The 9,436-nt window shown below is 37.8% G+C and overlaps 1 long non-coding RNA gene across 1 annotated transcript; it reads right to left on the reverse strand.

Annotated features, from left to right (window-relative positions):
• Positions 1 to 5,706: 5,706 nt before the first annotated feature.
• On the reverse strand, positions 5,707 to 9,178 carry LOC107702162 (uncharacterized). The gene is made up of 2 exons (XR_001635734.1): positions 7,867 to 9,178; positions 5,707 to 6,205 (listed from the first exon to the last, which is right to left on the reverse strand). It is a non-coding gene; the product is annotated as an uncharacterized LOC107702162 (long non-coding RNA).
• Between the last annotated feature and the right edge of the window lie 258 nt (positions 9,179 to 9,436).

Below are 9,436 nucleotides of genomic sequence, written 5' to 3' on the forward strand. Positions count from 1 at the left end.
AGTTTTTAAATGGTGAGTGAGTGAGTGAGTGAGTGAGTGAGTGAGTGTTTATATATATATATATATATATATATATACACACACACACACACTGAATAATTATTGTGGTAGTTTGTATATATATACAATATATAACGATCATAAAAATTGTGCAGTGATTTAAATTTAATATTTTTTTATTTAAAAAATCCATAAATTGCCATTAAAACACATATATCCTGCATATAATAAAATTCCATCCATTCATCAAAAACGTCAAAGTATTTTGCGTATTCATGATTTACACTTCACTAAAAAGATTAAATGAAATTTCTTTTTATTTCTCGTAATTTAATGTCAAATCAGGATACTGTGCTTTAATGGACCCGGTTAGAAGACGCAATAAATTACAATAAATGAATGTGCCCTATCAGTTACTCCACACCCAATCTGTTTATTTATTTGCAAAATATACACAAATATATCTGAATTCACATTGTAAGAAATGCTGACGGTAAATTTGTTGTGCCATACTAGCAAGCAAGTACACGTGTAAATGGCATGAATAAAAATAAATATAAATCACATAAATTATGTGAAAGTACATTAAACACCCACCGGCTGTTCTTTCTTTCCTTCTTTCTTCAGTGTTTTTGTTCCGGCGGGCTGAAGATAGTTTCCCAGCTGACTGATTATATTAAGAATTGCACATTTTTATTTATTGTTGATTTTATATATTTATTTTGTATTACAAGTTTTCTGAAATGTTACGTTTAAATATGCAAATGAAGAATTATGCACTTATGTTCATGTTCCAAAAATGAAAGATTCAAAATTCTTGTTTGATTCTGTTTACATATTAGAGTTAAAGGTTTTTGGTTTTCATTTTATCACTCCATAAATCAGAAAATACTGTCAACAGCCAAAAAAAAATAAAAATAAAAAAAGTCGTGTTTTTAGGAATAAAATATCATATAAATCAGCCTGAATGAAATATGAACAAATCCCTCAGTAAAAACCTTCAGAATACAGAGAGGAATAAAACTGTAAGTTTTGGTGTATTTAAGTGCTGCTGAAGTGGAGAAAAAACTTTTAAAGATATGGACTGAAATCTACAGACGCTAATGAATAAAGTGCAATAAAATAAACACACAAAAGTGTATTTTGAATGTTTTCTTTCCACTAAATGATGATACGTAGTAGATCTACCTGGACAAAACATCCATTTGCATTCTTATTAAACTCCCATAAAATATTGCCAATCACATAATCAAGTCAGTTTCCCATAAAACTGCTATATTTGCACATATTTACATATTAAAATCCATGACTACAAGTCCAATACCATTGTTTTTTTAGATTATATCATCATTCCCAATGTTTCATGGGATGCATAATGTATTGCATCATGCAGAGTGTTTTGAGTATATTTGTATTATTTCATCCCGTCATATCTTTAAGGTAGTTAGCCTTGAATTCTTTCTCTTCTGACTGAATGTTTTACTCATAGACAGCCACAGGTTATGCATCAGTATATACAGCTGTTTATTTGTGATTTTTCCAAAACATCTCATTTACTACATACAATGCACAAAATAAATGCGTAATGGACATTCAAGGGAAAAAGAGAGATCGCACAAATGAGACGGTCTAAGCTGACTGAGTTTAAAAATGAAAGAGCTCCGATTATACATTAGTGTTTTGAGCTTTTCGAGTTTCTCTAGCAATATAAAAGTGATGTGAGGTGTGTTTGTGATCGGTTTCTGTGGTTTAGAAAGTCACGATGGGTTCTCGAGATCCAAACCGTGATCCACCAACGACGGGATTTGTTCAAGATTTCGCCTAAAAGAGGAGCCGTGACCACGTTTAACAAATTGAATGCATTTCTTTCTGGGTTCCAGTGTCCTCTCAGAGAATTGCACCATTTTAGGAACACTCCACCTCCAAAAAACGTATAATTTACCCACAATCTTCTTGTTCCAGACATGCTTTATTTTCACTGATCCGTGAAACCCAACAGGGGATTTGAGGCAGAATGTCTAAGTTTCTGTTTGCCACAAAAAGCAAGCGGACAGTGGTTTATACGTCCGATTTCCAAAAGCATCATAAAACTATCATATCATAAAACCAGTTGACGCGCTACGGCTAAACATCTCATTTTGTGTTTCACAGAAGAAGTTTGGAATGAGGGCGAAAACCTGGACAAACCGGTGGTGAATCCGTCTCAAACAGACCGGTTCCGTGTCTAAAACAGCATGAGAAAAGTGCTGCTTTTCCAACCAACTAATCTCAAATTGCATGAATTATCCTTCATTTATTGGAGACACCTGCAACCAACCAATTCTCAAATCAAATCAGTGATAAAAAAAAAAAGAAAACTTACTTAAATCTACTTCACTCTTCAATCTTAAGACACAATCTGTGCTAGAAAATGGATTGTGCATGGATAAACAAAACTGCATATGTAAAGTGTAATCGTGATTTGAAGTCTGTAAATACGGAAAATAAGGCACCTGATTCCAGGAGCGTTCTCTCGGACCGTCGGTCTGAGACGAACGTGTTTGGATCACTAAGAAACCATCCTGGTTTTGGTTCGGTTCATTCGGAGAGCTGAGAACCACAGTCCGACTGAACAGATTCAATCAAACACTATCTGAAGGCCTCAAACAGACTCTAGCTACGCAAACCCGTTGCATTTCTAAATCTGTAATTTATTGTACACACTAGTGGACATAAACATGAGCGGTCTTCGACCAGTTCTCTCTTAAAGTTAAAGTTAGTTGATTTATATCTAATAGCACACAAATGACGCATTTGAAGGAAACTATCGCTCCCTTGAGTCCCGAGGTTTCCGTGCAACTCATTGTTGTTTTATGGAATACTGCATTGTTTATTATAAATGATTTATCCGTACATGTCATTTTAAGAAAAACCATATGACCTTGTAATCTTGAATCAAAGTAATGTCCCCTTCCTTTGCAAATGACAACAATCCAATCGATTCAAGTCCCACCCTACATTTCTAGCTTAACTCATTCAAGAAGCCATTTCTCAATATACTTCAGTAAAGTGTTTCGGGCCTATATGTCACCCTGGAGCACAAAACCAGTCTCAAGTGTCAATTTTCCGAAATTGAGATTTGTGCATCACCTGGAAGCTGAATAAACATTGATGTATGGTTTGTTAGGATAGCACAATATTTGGCTGAGATACAACTATTTGAAAATCTGGAATCTGAGGGGGCAAAAAAATCTAAATATTGAGAAAATCATCTTTAAAGTTGTCCAAATGAAGTTCTTAGCAATGCATATTACTAATCAAATATTAAGTTTTGATATATTTACGGTAGGAGATTTACTAAATATCTTCATGGAACATGATCTTTACTTAATATCCTAATGATTTTTGGCATAAAAGAAAAATTGATAATTTTGACCCATACAATGTATTGTTGGCTATTGCTACAAATATACCCCAGCGACTTAAGACTGCTTTTGTGCTCCAGGGTCACAAATGAGATTCTTATATGATTTCCAAACCAACACGTACTGATTCAACATGCGTTCAGTCCGACTGTGAGCCTCGATCTCGCGAATGAACTTCACAAACTGGGCAGAACTTCAAACTAACGCCCGAACCCTGACACGCTCCCAGAATAAGGCTTTGGGGTGTAGGCACACAGAGGTCTGAATGAGCTAGCGTGGAGAATCAGCTTCAGATAGTGTCCAAACATTGAGCAGTAATCCGTCACTCAAAAAAACAACAACACGACATTATACGACTTCTACGCTGAAGATAGTACTAAGTATTTCTGTCTGTGAAGTACATGCTGGTGGCGAATCTATACGTTTGTGTTTGTGAGTGTGTAGTTCAGAGGAAAATGGATGGAGAAATGGCAGAATTGAGGAAGAAACAGAGAGGACAAAGCGTCAATGAAACCAGATAAAACCGGCCTTGTTTAAATGGGAATGGCGAGCAATGTTTGGCGGGTATATATATATATATATGGCTTGTATAGACAAGAATGTGTTCAAAAACATCTAGACAAAATGGAACTGAATGGTTATTCATTATTATTAAATAATGAATAACAATTATGATTAATAAAAAAAATGCTTTTATTTTGTTAAAAATTAATTGCAATAATAATAGCAGCATTATTACTATTATAAGTAATATTGTGAACAATAATAAAAGCATATTATCATTATTATTAATAACAATCATAATAATACCAGCATTAATTATTATTAAATATAATAATAAAACAGCAGCATTATTAAATAATAATGCATGTTTTACTATTATTATAATTAATATTATTTACAATAATAAAAATTAATAATAATAATAATAATTTATTATTAATAGTGCTAATTATTATTAAACTATTTATTATTATTAATTATTATTGTTACTATTATTATTGCTGTTGTTGTCATTGTCAATAATAATAATAATAAAGCAATGAGCCCTGTGAAGCCGTGGTTTACAGTGAATTTATAACAGCTAAGGTTATAAATCACGCACGACGCGAAGCTGTTATAAATTCACCATATACGTAGTTAGGTTTCACAAAATAAAACAGAGCAAATAAAGTGTAATGATATTAATAAAAACAGTATTCTTCCATAATAATGTGAAATGTGAAGGATATGCTTCATGCCACTCTTGATTGAGTTCCCACATGGATAAACACTGGGACAAAGAGATAAGAGATGCAAGGAAAGAAGACACCAAATAGAGCAGCTAGAGGGCGCCAGAGGCAGAGAACCGTTAAGCCATTAGCTTGAATACAGAGGAGAACTTCAATACACATGCAAAGCAAACATCTGCAATGCCCGATCACGTAGATATACACAGTTTTCCGATGCTAAACGACACTTTGGGATTAGCTAGCTTGGTTGTCAATGCTTTGACATTCTGCATGAGAAAGAGTGAATACTGACGGATACTAGCGGTCAGGCTAGCGGGAACATCTCCCAAACTCGCCAAAATGTGAGCGTTTCAATTGGAAGAATCCAAACGAAACGCTTGCATCTTGGGGAGGTGCGCCAACTTTCAGTGCACACGACCGCCATGTTGTTAGCATAACAGAGATAACGTAACACATTGAGAAATGGGCTTTTGGCATTAAAGCACCGTTTAAGCTGCAGGCTTATGGAGACGTCTTGAGGTAAACAGTCCAGCATTTGAGTCCGAGAGGAATAAATAGAGAATTTAGTGTTTCTTAAAATAAACAAACAAACATTGAAATGGTGTGAATGAATGAGAGAGGTAGTTCATTTTGGTTAACAACGGCACCTGGTGGTTTGTGTTGTCCTTAATCAGCATTCACAGTCACCAACGATTCGTTCACCCGCTTCATCGTAAGTGCATGAATGTAAATTTCCTTCAGCTAGACTCAAGAAACCCGCACGGCTTTTAAAGATCTTTAAAGGAGGAAAAGTGCACGATGGGTTTCTTCAGTCTAGCTGTGCGGCGCAAGACCAACCGAGAGCTTCGCAAACAACTAAAGCGCTAGGTTGGTGTGTTGCCTTCCCTTCAGCCAAGAACATCCAACAGAGAAGAAGACAACCTTCAGAACGACCTGTTTAGGATCTTTGTGGATGCAAAGATTAACAGATTAGACAAGTCCAGAAGATGTTCTCCTACGCATCTACGACAAGGTCCCCCTCATGAAAATACTGATCAACGGAAACCGAAACGGCAGAAACCCCTTGTTTGTCCATTCATAACGTCCATCCGTTGACACCCAATGAAGCAAACCCAAAACTGGTGGGACTCTCGCGGTTGGAGGTCCCTTCTCTTTTAGCTGGGTTGAGGTGATGAGGGCAAGGCTTCATGCTAAATCCAGAGCAGGATACATAGGTTGTTGGTTTATTTCCCTTGTTGATCGGATGCAAGCGATCCAGTCGTGTTTGATCTGGATTTTGGGGGTGAAAATGGGCATTGGCAGTCAAGAAAACACTCAGCGCCATCATGCTGATCATCCAATGTTCTTTAGAGCTAGTAAAACTAGTATAATCCAACCGAAGCTTATCGTAACTGGTATATACATATGCAATCCAGTCTATCGTCCACAAGATGGTTTCACCATTGGAGGACGTGTTCCTACTCTCGAAGAATCTTCCAGCTGAGATAAACGAGACATCGCCGTTTTTTTTTGTCTGGACGAGCCCCTCTTCCCGTTTCACCCGCTGTAATGTTAAAGCTTCGTCGAGTCCTGTGAACGGACTGTTACGTGTCAGAATCAAGCACCGGAACTATCCATTTTATAATAATAATGTGAAGGAAGTCAGATATGCTTCATGCCACTCTTGATTGAGTTCCCACATGGATAAACACTGGGACAAAGAGATGCAGAGAGAAAGGAAAGAAGACACCAAATAGAGCAGCTAGAGGGCGCCAGAGGCAGAGAACCGTTAAGCCATTAGCTTGAATACAGAGGAGAACTTCAATACACATGCAAAGCAAACATCTGCAATGCCCGATCACGTAGATATACACAGTTTTCCGATGCTAAACGACACTTTGGGATTAGCTAGCTTGGTTGTCAATGCTTTGACATTCTGCATGAGAAAGAGTGAATACTGACGGATACTAGCGGTCAGGCTAGCGGGAACATCTCCCAAACTCGCCAAAATGTGAGCGTTTCAATTGGAAGAATCCAAACGAAACGCTTGCATCTTGGGGAGGTGCGCCAACTTTCAGTGCACACGACCGCCATGTTGTTAGCATAACAGAGATAACGTAACACATTGAGAAATGGGCTTTTGGCATTAAAGCACCGTTTAAGCTGCAGGCTTATGGAGACGTCTTGAGGTAAACAGTCCAGCATTTGAGTCCGAGAGGAATAAATAGAGAATTTAGTGTTTCTTAAAATAAACAAACAAACATTGAAATGGTGTGAATGAATGAGAGAGGTAGTTCATTTTGGTTAACAACGGCACCTGGTGGTTTGTGTTGTCCTTAATCAGCATTCACAGTCACCAACGATTCGTTCACCCGCTTCATCGTAAGTGCATGAATGTAAATTTCCTTCAGCTAGACTCAAGAAACCCGCACGGCTTTTAAAGATCTTTAAAGGAGGAAAAGTGCACGATGGGTTTCTTCAGTCTAGCTGTGCGGCGCAAGACCAACCGAGAGCTTCGCAAACAACTAAAGCGCTAGGTTGGTGTGTTGCCTTCCCTTCAGCCAAGAACATCCAACAGAGAAGAAGACAACCTTCAGAACGACCTGTTTAGGATCTTTGTGGATGCAAAGATTAACAGATTAGACAAGTCCAGAAGATGTTCTCCTACGCATCTACGACAAGGTCCCCCTCATGAAAATACTGATCAACGGAAACCGAAACGGCAGAAACCCCTTGTTTGTCCATTCATAACGTCCATCCGTTGACACCCAATGAAGCAAACCCAAAACTGGTGGGACTCTCGCGGTTGGAGGTCCCTTCTCTTTTAGCTGGGTTGAGGTGATGAGGGCAAGGCTTCATGCTAAATCCAGAGCGGGATACATAGGTTGTTGGTTTATTTCCCTTGTTGATCGGATGCAAGCGATCCAGTCGTGTTTGATCTGGATTTTGGGGGTGAAAATGGGCATTGGCAGTCAAGAAAACACTCAGCGCCATCATGCTGATCATCCAATGTTCTTTAGAGCTAGTAAAACTAGTATAATCCAACCGAAGCTTATCGTAACTGGTATATACATATGCAATCCAGTCTATCGTCCACAAGATGGTTTCACCATTGGAGGACGTGTTCCTACTCTCGAAGAATCTTCCAGCTGAGATAAACGAGACATCGCCGTTTTTTTTTGTCTGGACGAGCCCCTCTTCCCGTTTCACCCGCTGTAATGTTAAAGCTTCGTCGAGTCCTGTGAACGGACTGTTACGTGTGTGTGTCAGATTGGCTGGTTTGAGGCAGCGGTTGTAGCTAAAAACAAAACTAAAGCACCAGTTTTGAGTTGAGTTTGCGAATGCGGAAACAGCTAATGCAGCTCAGTCTGTTTGAGATGTCTCGTCGATTTGCAGAAATAAAAATATAACCAATTTGATGTCAGAATCCGTACAAAACTAAGCCATGATAATCATTTATAAACAATACAATTCAATGTGGGATTCGCACCTAAAAGCATCAGGGATAGATACGGTCTTAAAAGCTTATTATGTCATCCGAGAGAGAAATAGACACCAAAACATACGAAAATATCAGATTTGCATATTTATCCCAAGCTTCTTTTCAGCTGATTAACTGTATTAGCCTATTCTTATCATTAGACATATGCACTGAAACAATACGAGTGGTATTTACAGCTCATGACCACAAGAGAGCAGCGCTGGAAACTGCTGGGATGGGGGAAATCGGTGTGATTTACACAAATTCACTGTGTCCAGTTGAAACAAATTGTTGGACACGTATGCAAATTGGTGCATTTGTGCATATATTTACATAGACCAGCCCTATCCCATAAGCATGGTTTTATGAACCATCTGAGTATGTAAATGTGGGTAGATGAACATAAATTGTTGACGGACAATTCTGCTCAACGCCCAACGTTTGAAGACGTGACATGACCGAAAACGATGCCTGCTTTCAAAAAATCGCTGACTGCTCTTCAAAATCCAGCACTTTAGTGATGTACTACAGTGAAACGGTCTGATTTTGATGTCAAGATCTGATATCTCTGGTAGAGGGTAAAGTAAGGCCTTGTTTTGAACTGAATCCACTGATAGATCCAGATAATATGAGGTCGAAGCAGCCGGATAGCCTTGTTATCAATGAATCGAGCAGCATTCGGGCTGATCTCTGGGGCCGGTTCCTGCGTTTTGTCTCTCTTGTGGTCAACTAAGATCCTATCTATACAGACATCAGACCTACAGTCAGGCCCCCTTCTCTCAGTTTAGAGAGAGTGTGTGTGTGTGTGTGTGTGTGTGTAGTGTTTAGTGTGTCTATAATGCCTCCGCCCTTGACATACAGGCACACATACTTACTGACAGATCAATATATCAGACAGGCCACTGACCCAAAACCTAGTGAACTCCGAAGATTCTCAAAAGTAACTGATTTTGAACGTACTACAAAGGCAGCAACTCATACAAATAGCTTGCAGAAATCTGACTTGCAATGGAGTTCAATAGAATTAGACACTAGTATGTTACTAATCTAACAATGTGACATTCTAAAAATCATACAAATAATTTTTAATCCCTGTTATTTATAATTTATCATTTATTTAGTTATGCTTATTTATAGTACATTAAATTATAATTATAAAGAAGTATACGTTTATAACATTTATACATTATAATTATTTATAATTAAAATAAAATAAAATAAATATACATATATATATCTATGAATTTTGCTGTTCAAATTGTTCCTACACCCTTGCATTCTGGGATTTTTTTCCCGTGTGTGTTGCAATGTGATATGGATGCATATATGTCTTGAAATGC

The sequence above is a fragment of the Sinocyclocheilus anshuiensis genome, unplaced genomic scaffold (assembly GCF_001515605.1).
Source record: "Sinocyclocheilus anshuiensis isolate Anshui unplaced genomic scaffold, SAMN03320099.WGS_v1.1 scaffold1762, whole genome shotgun sequence".
Taxonomy (NCBI): Eukaryota; Metazoa; Chordata; class Actinopteri; order Cypriniformes; family Cyprinidae; genus Sinocyclocheilus; species Sinocyclocheilus anshuiensis.